Here is a 10,375-nt window from a genome sequence, read left to right on the forward strand (position 1 = left end):
AATATTGTTAAAAATGTCTATACACCCAAAACAAACAACGCATTTAATACAAGCCCTTTCAAAATACCAACAGCATTTTTCACGGAGCTAGAACAATCTCAAAATTTGTATGGAACCACAAAAGACCCTGAATAGCCAAAGTAGCCTTGAAAAAGTAAAACAAAGCTGGAAGCGTCACAATTCCAGATTTCAAGTTATGCTACAAAACTGTAGTAATCAAAGCAGGATAGTGCTGGCACAAAAGTAGACACATAGATGAACAGAATAAAAAACTCAGAAATGAACCCAAAATTATATAGATTATATGGTCAATTAATCTTTGACAAAGCAGGAAAGAATATCCAATGGGGGAAAGAATGTCTCTTCAACAAATGGTGTTGGGAAAACTGGATAGCAACAGGTAAAAGAATGAAACTGGACCACTTTCTTATACTACACACAGAATAAACTCAAACTGGATTAAAGACATAAATGTGAGACCCAGAACCATAGATATCCTAGAAGAGAACACAAGCAGTAACTTCTTTGACATAAGCCATAGCAACTTCTTTCTAGACATGTCTCTTGAGGAAAGGGAAACAAAATAAACAACTGGGATTACATAAAAATAAAACCCTTATGCACAGCCAAGGAAACAGTCAACAAAACTAAAAGGTAACCTGTGGAATGGGAAAAGATACTTGCAAATGACATACCTGATAAAGGGTTAGTATCTGCAATATATAAAGAACTTAAAAAACTCAATACCTAAGACATGAATAATCCCACAAAAGAAAATGGGCAGAAAACATGAATAGACCTTTATTCCAAAGAAGACATACAGACAGCCAACAGACACATAAAAAGATGCTCAACATCACTCATCACGAGGAAAATGGAAATCCAAACTACAATGAGATACCACCTCACACTTGTCAGAATGGCTAAAATCAACAACACAAGAAACAATAGGTGCTGGTGAGGATATGGAGAAAGGGAAACCCTCTTGCAGCACTGGTGGGAATGCAAACTGATGCAGCCACTCTGGAAATCACTATGATGGGTTCCTCAAAAAGTTAAAATTAAACTGTCCTATGATCCAATAATTGTACTACTAGGTATTTACCAAAAGAATACAAAAATATTAATGCAAAAGGATACATGCACCCCAATGTTAATAGCAGCTTTATCTACTGTAGCCAAATTATGGAAATAACCTAAGTGTCCATTGACTGATAACTGGATAAAGAAGATGTGGGGTGTGTGTGTGTGTGTGTGTGTGTGTGTGTGTGTGTGTGTATGTGTGTGTGTGTGTGTATTACTCAGCCATAAAAAAGAATGAAAATCTTACCATTTGCAATGACATGGATGGAGCTATAGAGTACTATGCCAACTGCAAAAAATCAGTCAGAGAAAGACAAATACCATATGATCTCACTCATACGTAGAATTAAAAAACAAAACAAATGAGCAAGGAAGAAAAGAAAAAGAAAGAGACAAACCAAGAAACACTCTTAACTATAGAGAACAAACTGATGGTTATCAGAGGGGAGGTAGGGTGGGAGGAGGGGTGAAATAGGTAATGGGGACGAAGGAGTGCACTTGTGATGAGCACTGAGTGGTGTATGGAAGTGTTGAATCACTATACTGTACACCTGAAATTAATGTTATACCATATGTTAACTAATTGGAATTTAAATTACAACTAAAAAAAATAGAAAAGGAAAAGAGAAAATATACCACTATTTGAGTCAAGCAGTTCTAAGTTTGGTGTGAAAAGTTTCTGTGAAATAGTTGTAAAGACGGGAGAGTATCCCTATCATGTTACACAATGTTCAGCCAAGACAAACTGATAGGGTAGAGACTGGTGCCATCATAATGTCCCCTGTACAACTGAAGGCCCTTTAATTATATCAAGTATTATTTTAAAACTCAGATTATTAAGTATACATGATTAATCTATTTTAAAGGTTCTTAGATTTGATTAACACACAGGACTTGCATAAATGCTGGTTCAACTCAGATCTATGGAGAAAAAAGCCATCTCAAACTTGGAAAAGTTAATATCTAGAAATGATGTCTAATCATGATGTTTAGTAATGATGTCTATTAGCTAGCCCCCCACCAAACTTGTCTCCTACCAGGAAACTACCCTGCCTGTTAGTCTATTAATGATAAAAATTCAGAGATGAAGCGCTGTTACAATCAAAAGTGGTGCTTGATATATAAAGAATATGTGGACTTGGAGAAGCTACAAAACTTGTCCTTCAAGAGAAAATCCCAGAGCATTGTCTGTGAAATCTGATCTCATCATTGCAGTGTAATGCAAAATTGGACTCTTTGGTTATAATACTCAACTGATGCTTTCTAAAGATCTGAATTTCCTAGATCTTCATTTAGAGAATAGGAGCACAGAAAAAAGTCCACTACATACAATATTGCTAAAACCCCTTTTGAGACTTATGCCAAAGATGGAAGAAGAGGAACCAATATTACCCTGTTACCTCTAGCAACTACCCACACTTCAGTTCCCCAAAAGCAGGAAAAAAAACACAAACATATGAGAAAACTGTTTTGAAGACACAGGCCATCAGGCAATAAAGTAAAGTTATCCAAAAAATGGTAAATAAATGAGGTGAGCCTATAGTTGCCTCAATATATTGTGATTTTTGTTTTGTTTGTTTTTATATGTATATTTCTATTGGAGTTCAATTTGCCAACATATACTATAATGCCAGTGCTCATCCCATCAAGTGCCCCCCTCAGTGTCTGTCACCCAGTCTCCCCATCCCCCCGCCCACCTCCCCTTCCACTACCCTTTGTTTGTTTCCCAGAGTTAGCAGTCTCTCATGTTTTGTCACCCCTCTCTGGTTTTTCCCACTCATTTTCTCTCCTTTCCCCTATAATCACTTTCACTATTTTTTATCTTCCCTATATGAGTAAAACCATATAATGATTGTCTTTCTCTGATTGACTTACTTCACTCAGCATAATACCTCCAGTTCCATCCACGATGAAGCAAATCGTGGGTATTAGTCATTTCTAATGGCTGAGTAATATTCCATTGTATACATAGACCACATCTTCTTTATCCATTCATCTGTTGATGGACACCGAGGCTCCTTCCACAATTTGGTTATTCTGGACATTGCTGCTATAAACATTGGGATGCAGGTGTCCCAGCCTTTCACTGCATCTGTATCTTAGGGGCAAATCCCCAGCAGTGCAATTACTGGGTCAGAGCACAGCTCTATTTTTAACTCTTTGAGGAACCTCCACACAGTTTTCCAGAGTGGCTGTACCAGTTCACATTCCCACCAACAGTGCAAGAGGGTTCCCCTTTCTCCACATCATCTCCAACATTTGTTGTTTCCTGTCTTGTTAATTTTCACCATTCTCACTGGTGTGAGGTGGTATCTCATTGTGGTTTTGATTTGTATTTCCCTGATGGCCAGTGATGCGGAGCATTTTCTCACGTGCTTGTTGGCCATGTCTATGTCTTCCTCTGTGAGATTTCTGTTCATGTCTTTTGCCCATTTCATGATTGGATTGTTTGTTTCTTTGGTGTTGAGTTTAAGAAGTTCTTTATATATCCTGGAAACTAGCCCTTTATCTGATACATCATTTACAAATATCTTCTCCCATTCTGTAGGTTGTCTTTTAGTTTTGTTGACTGTTTTTTTTTTTTTCTGTGTAGAAGCTTTTTATCTTGATGAAGTCCCAATAATTATTTTTTTCTTTTGTTTCCCTTGCCTTCATAGATGTATCTTGCAAGAAGTTGCTGTGGCCAAGTTCAAAGGGGTGTTACCTGTGTTCTTCTCTAGATTTTGATTGATTCTTGTCTCACATTTAGATCTTTCATTCATTTGGAGTTTATCTTTGTGTATGGTGTAAGAGAATGGTCTAGTTTCATTCTTTTGTATGTGGCTGTCCAATTTTCCTAGCACGATTTATTGAAGAGACTGTCCTTTTTCCAGTGGATAGTCTTTCCTGCTTTGTTGAATATTAGTTGACCGTAGAGTTGAGGGCCCATTTCTGGGTTCTCTGTTCTGTTCCATTGATATGTGTCTGTTTTTGTGCCAGTACCACACTGTCTTGATGATCACAGCTTTGTAGTACAACTTGAAATCTGGCATTGGGATGCCCCTGGCTCTAGTTTTCTTTTTCAATATTCCCTTGGCTATTCGGGGCCTTTTCTTTTTTTTTATTTTTTATTTTTTATTTATTTATGATAGTCACACACACACACAGAGAGAGAGAGAGAGAGAGAGAGAGAGGCAGAGACATAGGCAGAGGGAGAAGCAGGCTCCATGCACCAGGAGCCTGACGTGGGACTTGATCCTGGGTCTCCAGGATCGCGCCCTGGGCCAAAGGCAGACGCTAAACCGCTGGGCCACCCAGGGATCCCCTCGGGGTCTTTTTTGATTGCACACAAATCTTAAGATGATTTGTTCCAACTCTCTGAAGAAAGTCCATGGTATTTTGATAGAGATTGCATTACATGTGTAAATTGCCCTTGGTAAATTGACATTTTCACAATATTAATTCTTCCAATCCATGAGCATGGAATATTTTTCCATCTCTTATGTCTTCCTCAATTTCTTTCAGAAGAGTTCTGTAATTTTTAGGGTATAGATCATTTACCTCTGTGATTAGGTTTATTCCTAGGTATCTTATGCTTTTGGGTGCAATTGTAAATGGGATTGACTTCTTAATTTCTCTTTCTTCCGTCTCATTGTTAGTGTATAGAAATGCCACTGATTTCTGGGCATTGATTTTGTATCCTGCCACACTGCCAAATTGCTGTATGAGTTCTAGCAATCTTGGGGTGGAATCTTTTGGGTTTTCTACGTACAGTATCATGTCATCTGCAAAGAGGGAGAGTTTGACTTCTACTTTGCCAATTTGAATGCCTTTTATTTATTTTTGTTGCCTGATTGCTGAGGCTAGGACTTCTTGTACTGTGTTGAATAGCAGTGGTGAGAGTGGACATCCCTGTCTTGTTCCTGATCTTAGGGGAAAGCTCCCAGTGCTTCCCTATTGAGAATGATATTTGCTATGAGCTTTTCATAGATGGCTTTTAAGATGCTGAGGAATGTTCCCTCTATCCCTACACTCTGAAGAGTTTTGATCAGGAATTGATGCTGTATTTTGTCAAATGCTTTCTCTGCATCTAATGAGAGGATCATATGGTTCTTGTTTTTTTCTCTTGTTGATGTGATCTATCATGTTGATTGTTTTAAAAGTGTTGAACCAACCTTGCATTCCAGGGATAAATACCACTTGGTCATGGTTAATAATCTTCTTAATGTACTATTGGATCCTATTGGCTAGTATCTTGTTGAGAATTTTTGCATCTGTGTTCATCAGAGATATTGGTCTATAATTCTCCTTTCTGGTGGGGTCTTTGGTTTTGGAATTAAGGTGATGCTGGCCTCATAAAACAAGTTTGGATGTATTCCTTCCCTTTCTATCCTTCAGAACCACTCTAGTAGAATAGGTATTATTTTTTCTTTAAACGTTGGATAGAATCCCCCTGGGAAGCCATCTGGCCTTGGACTTTTGTGTCTTGGGAGGTTTTTGATGACTGCTTCAATTTCCTCCCTGGTTATTGGCCTGTTCAGGTTTTCTGTTTCTTCCTGTTCCAGTTTTGGTAATTTGTGGTTTTCCAGATATGCATCCATTTCTTCTAGATTGCCTAAGTTATTAGCATATAGCTGCTCATAATACATTTTTAAGATTGTTGTATTCCCTTGGTATTGGTTGTTATCTGTCCTATTTCCTTTGTGATTTTATTAATTTGAGACTTTTCTCTTTTCTTTAAAAAGGCTGGCTAATGGTTTATCTATCTTATTAATTCTTTCAAAGAACCGACTCCTGGTTTTGTTGATCTGTCTTACAGTTCTGGTCTCTATTTCATTGAGTTCTGCTTGAATCTTTATTAACTCTCTTCTTCTGCTTGGTATATGTTTTATTTGCTGTTCTTTCTCCAGTTCCTTTAGGTGCTTGTGTATTTGAGTTCTTCCTAATTTTTTGAGGGATGCTTGTATTGCGATGTATTTCCCTCTTAGGATTGCTTTTGTTGTATCCCAAAGATTTTGAATGGTTGTATTTTCATTTTCATTAGTTTCCATGAATATTTTAGTTCTTCTCTAATTTCCTGGTTGACCCATTCATCTTTTAGCAGGATGCTCTTTAACCTCCATGTGTTTGAGTTTCTTCCAAATTTCTTCTTGTGATTGAGTTCTAATTTCAAAGCATTGTGGTATGAAAATATGCAGGGGACAATCACAATCTTTTGGTTTCAGTTGAGACCTGGTTTGTGACCCAGTATGTGGTCTACTCTGGAGAAAGTTCCATGTGCACTTGAGAAGAATGTGTATTCAGATGCATTCGGATGGACGGTTCTGTATATATCTGTGAAATCCATCTGGTCCAGTGTATCATTTAAAGCCCTTCTTTCTTTGGTGATGCTGTGCTTAGAATATCTGTCATTTTCATAAAGTGCTATGTTGAAGTCTCCTACTATTAGTTTATTATTATCTAAGTATGTTTTTACTTTGGTTATTAATTGATGGATATACTTGGCAACTCCCACATTAGGGGCATAAATATTCACAATTGTTAGGTCTTCTTGTTGGATAGACCCTTTAAGTATGATATAGTGTCCCTCTTCATCTCTTACTACAGTCTTTGGGATAAACTTTAATTTATCTGATATGAGTATGGCTACCCCAGCTTTCTTTTGAGGACCATTTGAATGGTAAATTGCTCTCCAACCTTTAATTTTCAGGCTGGAGATATCCTTAGGTCTAAAATGAGTCTCTTGTAGACAGCAAATAGATGGGTCTTGCTTTTTTATACAGTCCGAAACCCTGCATCTTTGGATGGGATCATTTAGCCCATTCACGTTCAGAGTTACTATTGAAAGATATGAATTTAGTTTCATTGTAATACCTATTCAGTCCCTGTTTTTGTGGATTGTTTCTTTGGACTTCCTCTTTCTTTTACAGAGTCCTCCTTAATATTTCTTGCTGAGCTGGTTTGGTGGTCACATATTTTTTCAGTTTCTGCCTATCTTGGAAGCTCTTTATCTCTCCTTCTTTTCTGATTGAGAGCCTTGCTGGATAAAGTATTCTTGGCTGTATGTTCTTTAGTACCCTGAATATATCATGCCAGCCCTTTCTGGCCTGCCAGGTCTCTGTCGAGAGGTCTGCTGTTAATCTGATATTTCTCCACATACAAGTTATGAATCTTCTGTCTCTCATTGCTTTAAATATTCTCTCTTTATCTTTGAAATTTGCAAGTTTTACTATTAAATGTCGAGATGTTGAATGGTTTTTATTGATTTTGTGGGGGACCTCTCTATCTCCTGGATATGAATGCCTGTTTCCCTCCCCAAATTAGGGAAGTTCTCAGCTATGATTTGTTCAAATATGCTTTCTGGACCTCTGGCCCTCTTGGCATTTTCTGGAACCCCAATTATACATAGATTCTTCCTTCTGAAGCTATCATTTATTTCCCTTAACCTTTCTTCATCATCTCTTGTTTTTCTCTTTTTTCCTCAGCTTCCTTCCTTGCCATCAACTTGTTTTCTATGTCACTCACTCTTTCTTCCACCTCAGTAACCCTTGTCATTAGGACCTCCAGTTTGGATTGCATCTCATGTAATTGATTTTTAATTTCGGCCTGATTAGATCTAAATTCTGCAGTCATGAAGTCTCTAGAATCTTTTATGCTTTTTTTCCAGAGCCACTAGTAGCTTTAGAATTGTGTTTATGAATTGGCTTTCTGACATCGAATTGTAATCCAAATTCTGTAACTCTGTGGCAGAGAGTACTATTTCTGATTCTTTCTTTTGCGGTGAGTTCTTCCTTCTATTCATTTTGCTCAGTGCAGAGGGGCTGTATGAGTAGGCTGAGTCAAGAATATCAACCCCTACCTAAGTAAATTTCACCCTAGATGATTCTGAGGAGGTCAGAGACCAGAAAATGAAAAAGATCAGAACAAAATGAAACAAAAGGACCACTAACATGAAAAACAAATTTTCAAAGTAGTAATATAATAAAGGCCAAGAATCCCAAAGAAGAAGAAAGAAAAAGGAAAAAAGAAAAAAAGAAGAGAAAAAAGCAAAACTAAAGAGGAAAAAAGAAAAAAGAGAGAGAAGAAAGAAAAAAGGGGGGGGGGATTGGGAGATGGTGGTGGTGAAGAAGTTGTAGTGGAGGGAGAATATAGTTTACCTGAGGGGTCCTAGAGGGTGATCCTCTTGGTTCTGAGTGTATTAAGTTCTGTATATTAGAAGATGCTCACTCCCAAATTTATAGAAACCATCAATACTTGTAGAGATCCCCACCATTGGCCACCAAAACATAAACGAGATAAAAGAGGGGAGCAGAATGGGAATGAAGAGAAAATACAATCTCACAGAATGAACCAGCACAGTATTCCACTTGGTTCTGGGTGCATGCTGGTCATGTTTTAGAAGTTATCAACTTCCGCCAGTGTAGAACAAAATGAGGCAGAGAAAACAAAAAACACAAGACAAAAAACATATCTCATATATCTCCCAAAATTAAGTTGAGTATGTTGAAGGGAATCTAAGAGTGGAAAATATATCTAAGATATGCAATTGTAGAAATATGAGAGTTCAAAAAGGAAGAAACTTAAAAACGAAGAGGTGGTAAAATATTGTAGTTAAGATGGGAAAAGAGAAAAAATATTGGAAAATTTGAGTCTGAAATAAAAACGAGTTGTACCGGAAAAAGGGGAAAAATAGGAAAAATAGGAGGGGTACCCTCTAGTTCTATATAAGGTAAATCCCTCGACTTCCCGTGGAGCTTTCCACAGCTGCTGGATCAAGAACTTGCTCTTCCCCTGTCCTTCCAGCTGGTCTTCTGGGGGGAAGGGCCTGCTGTGTGGATTCTAGGTCTGTGCACCTGGGGGGGCTGCCCCGACCCCCCCGCCGGGTGCTGGGCTCAGTGGGACCTAGTTATCCCGAGAGGCCCCTGTTCCCTGGCAGCCCTGCTCTGTCCCTGGCACAGGGTGACACCAAGAGGAACAACAGCACTGGGGTGGCCAGCTCCCCAGCCCTGGAGTCAGCTCCCCCAGTAACTACCACAGCCTCCCAGTCCACACTGGTTTTGATGCTCTCGGGGCGCGGGGGGGGGGCGGGTGGGGAGGGCGCTGACCTGCACAGCTCGGGGGCACCCAGCAGCAGGAGTGTCCTCGCTGTCCTGTGCCCTCCCCCCTCCGCCTGTCCCGAGAGCAGTGCAGGATCCTGGGCTGTGTCTGCCGGCGCGCTGGGATCTGGGGCGTGCGCCGCTGGAATCACGCTCCCGGAGCTGCGGCTCCCGAAGGCAGCAGGGCACAGCCCCCTCGGCCCGGAGCCCCCGCCTGACCCACCGGCTTCTCCCCAAGGCCTCCCCGGGCGCGCTCCAGCCCTTTACCGCCCTCGGCCCGCGGGGTGTGGGGCGCTCTCCCCCGGGCGCACCTCCTCTGTTAGTGACCCCGGGACTCCTCTGTTAGTGACCCCAGGAGACTGGAGACCTCACCGCCCCTCCTGGGATCCTGCCCGAGGTCTCTGCTAAGCGCCTTTCCGCCCGGGAAGAATCTGGTGCAGATTTTTAAAGTTCCTGCTTCTCTGGGGCTGGGCCTTCCTGTCCTGGAGGCTCTTGCCCTCCGGTTTTAGCCTGGCTCCTCGCGGGGCCCCTCCCTCACTTGATTCTTTTTTATTTTATTTTTTTCCATCTTCCTACCTTGTTAGAAGCAAAAACCCTTCTCTCTGTAGCGTTCTGGCTGTTCTCTCTTTAAATCTAGGTAAGTTGGTGGGACCAGGTGAGTTGAGGACCCTACTCCTCTGCCACCTGCCCCCCCCCCCCCGCCCCAATATATTGTCTTGAGAAATATTCCAGCCTGTGGCACAAGGAGGGTGAAGTCAATCAGACCCTGGTGGACCCCCTGATTTGAGGAGATGGAGTTAACATTACATAATTATAAACAGATCAATCTACCACAAAGACTTTGCAATTCTAAATGTGTATGCACCAAATAAGAGTGCAAAATGTGTAAAGCAAAAGCTGACAGAACTGAAAGGAGAAAGAGATGATCCAAAATTATAGTTGGAGATTCCAACATCACTTTCTTAGCAATACATACAACAACTAGTCAGAAAAATTGGCTAGGATATAGAAGAACTCAATATTACCATCAACCAACAAAATATCATTGGCATTTATAGAACATTCCACCCCACAACTGAATAGATTCAATGTCAGTGGAACATATACCCAAACAGACCATATCCCAGACCATAAAACAAATCTCAACAAATTTAAAAAGAACTGAAATCATATAGGATGTGTTCTCTGACCATAGTAGAATAAGACTAGGACTCAAA

Source organism: Canis lupus, chromosome 12 (genome assembly GCF_011100685.1).
Source record: "Canis lupus familiaris isolate Mischka breed German Shepherd chromosome 12, alternate assembly UU_Cfam_GSD_1.0, whole genome shotgun sequence".
In the NCBI taxonomy this organism is placed as follows: Eukaryota; Metazoa; Chordata; class Mammalia; order Carnivora; family Canidae; genus Canis; species Canis lupus.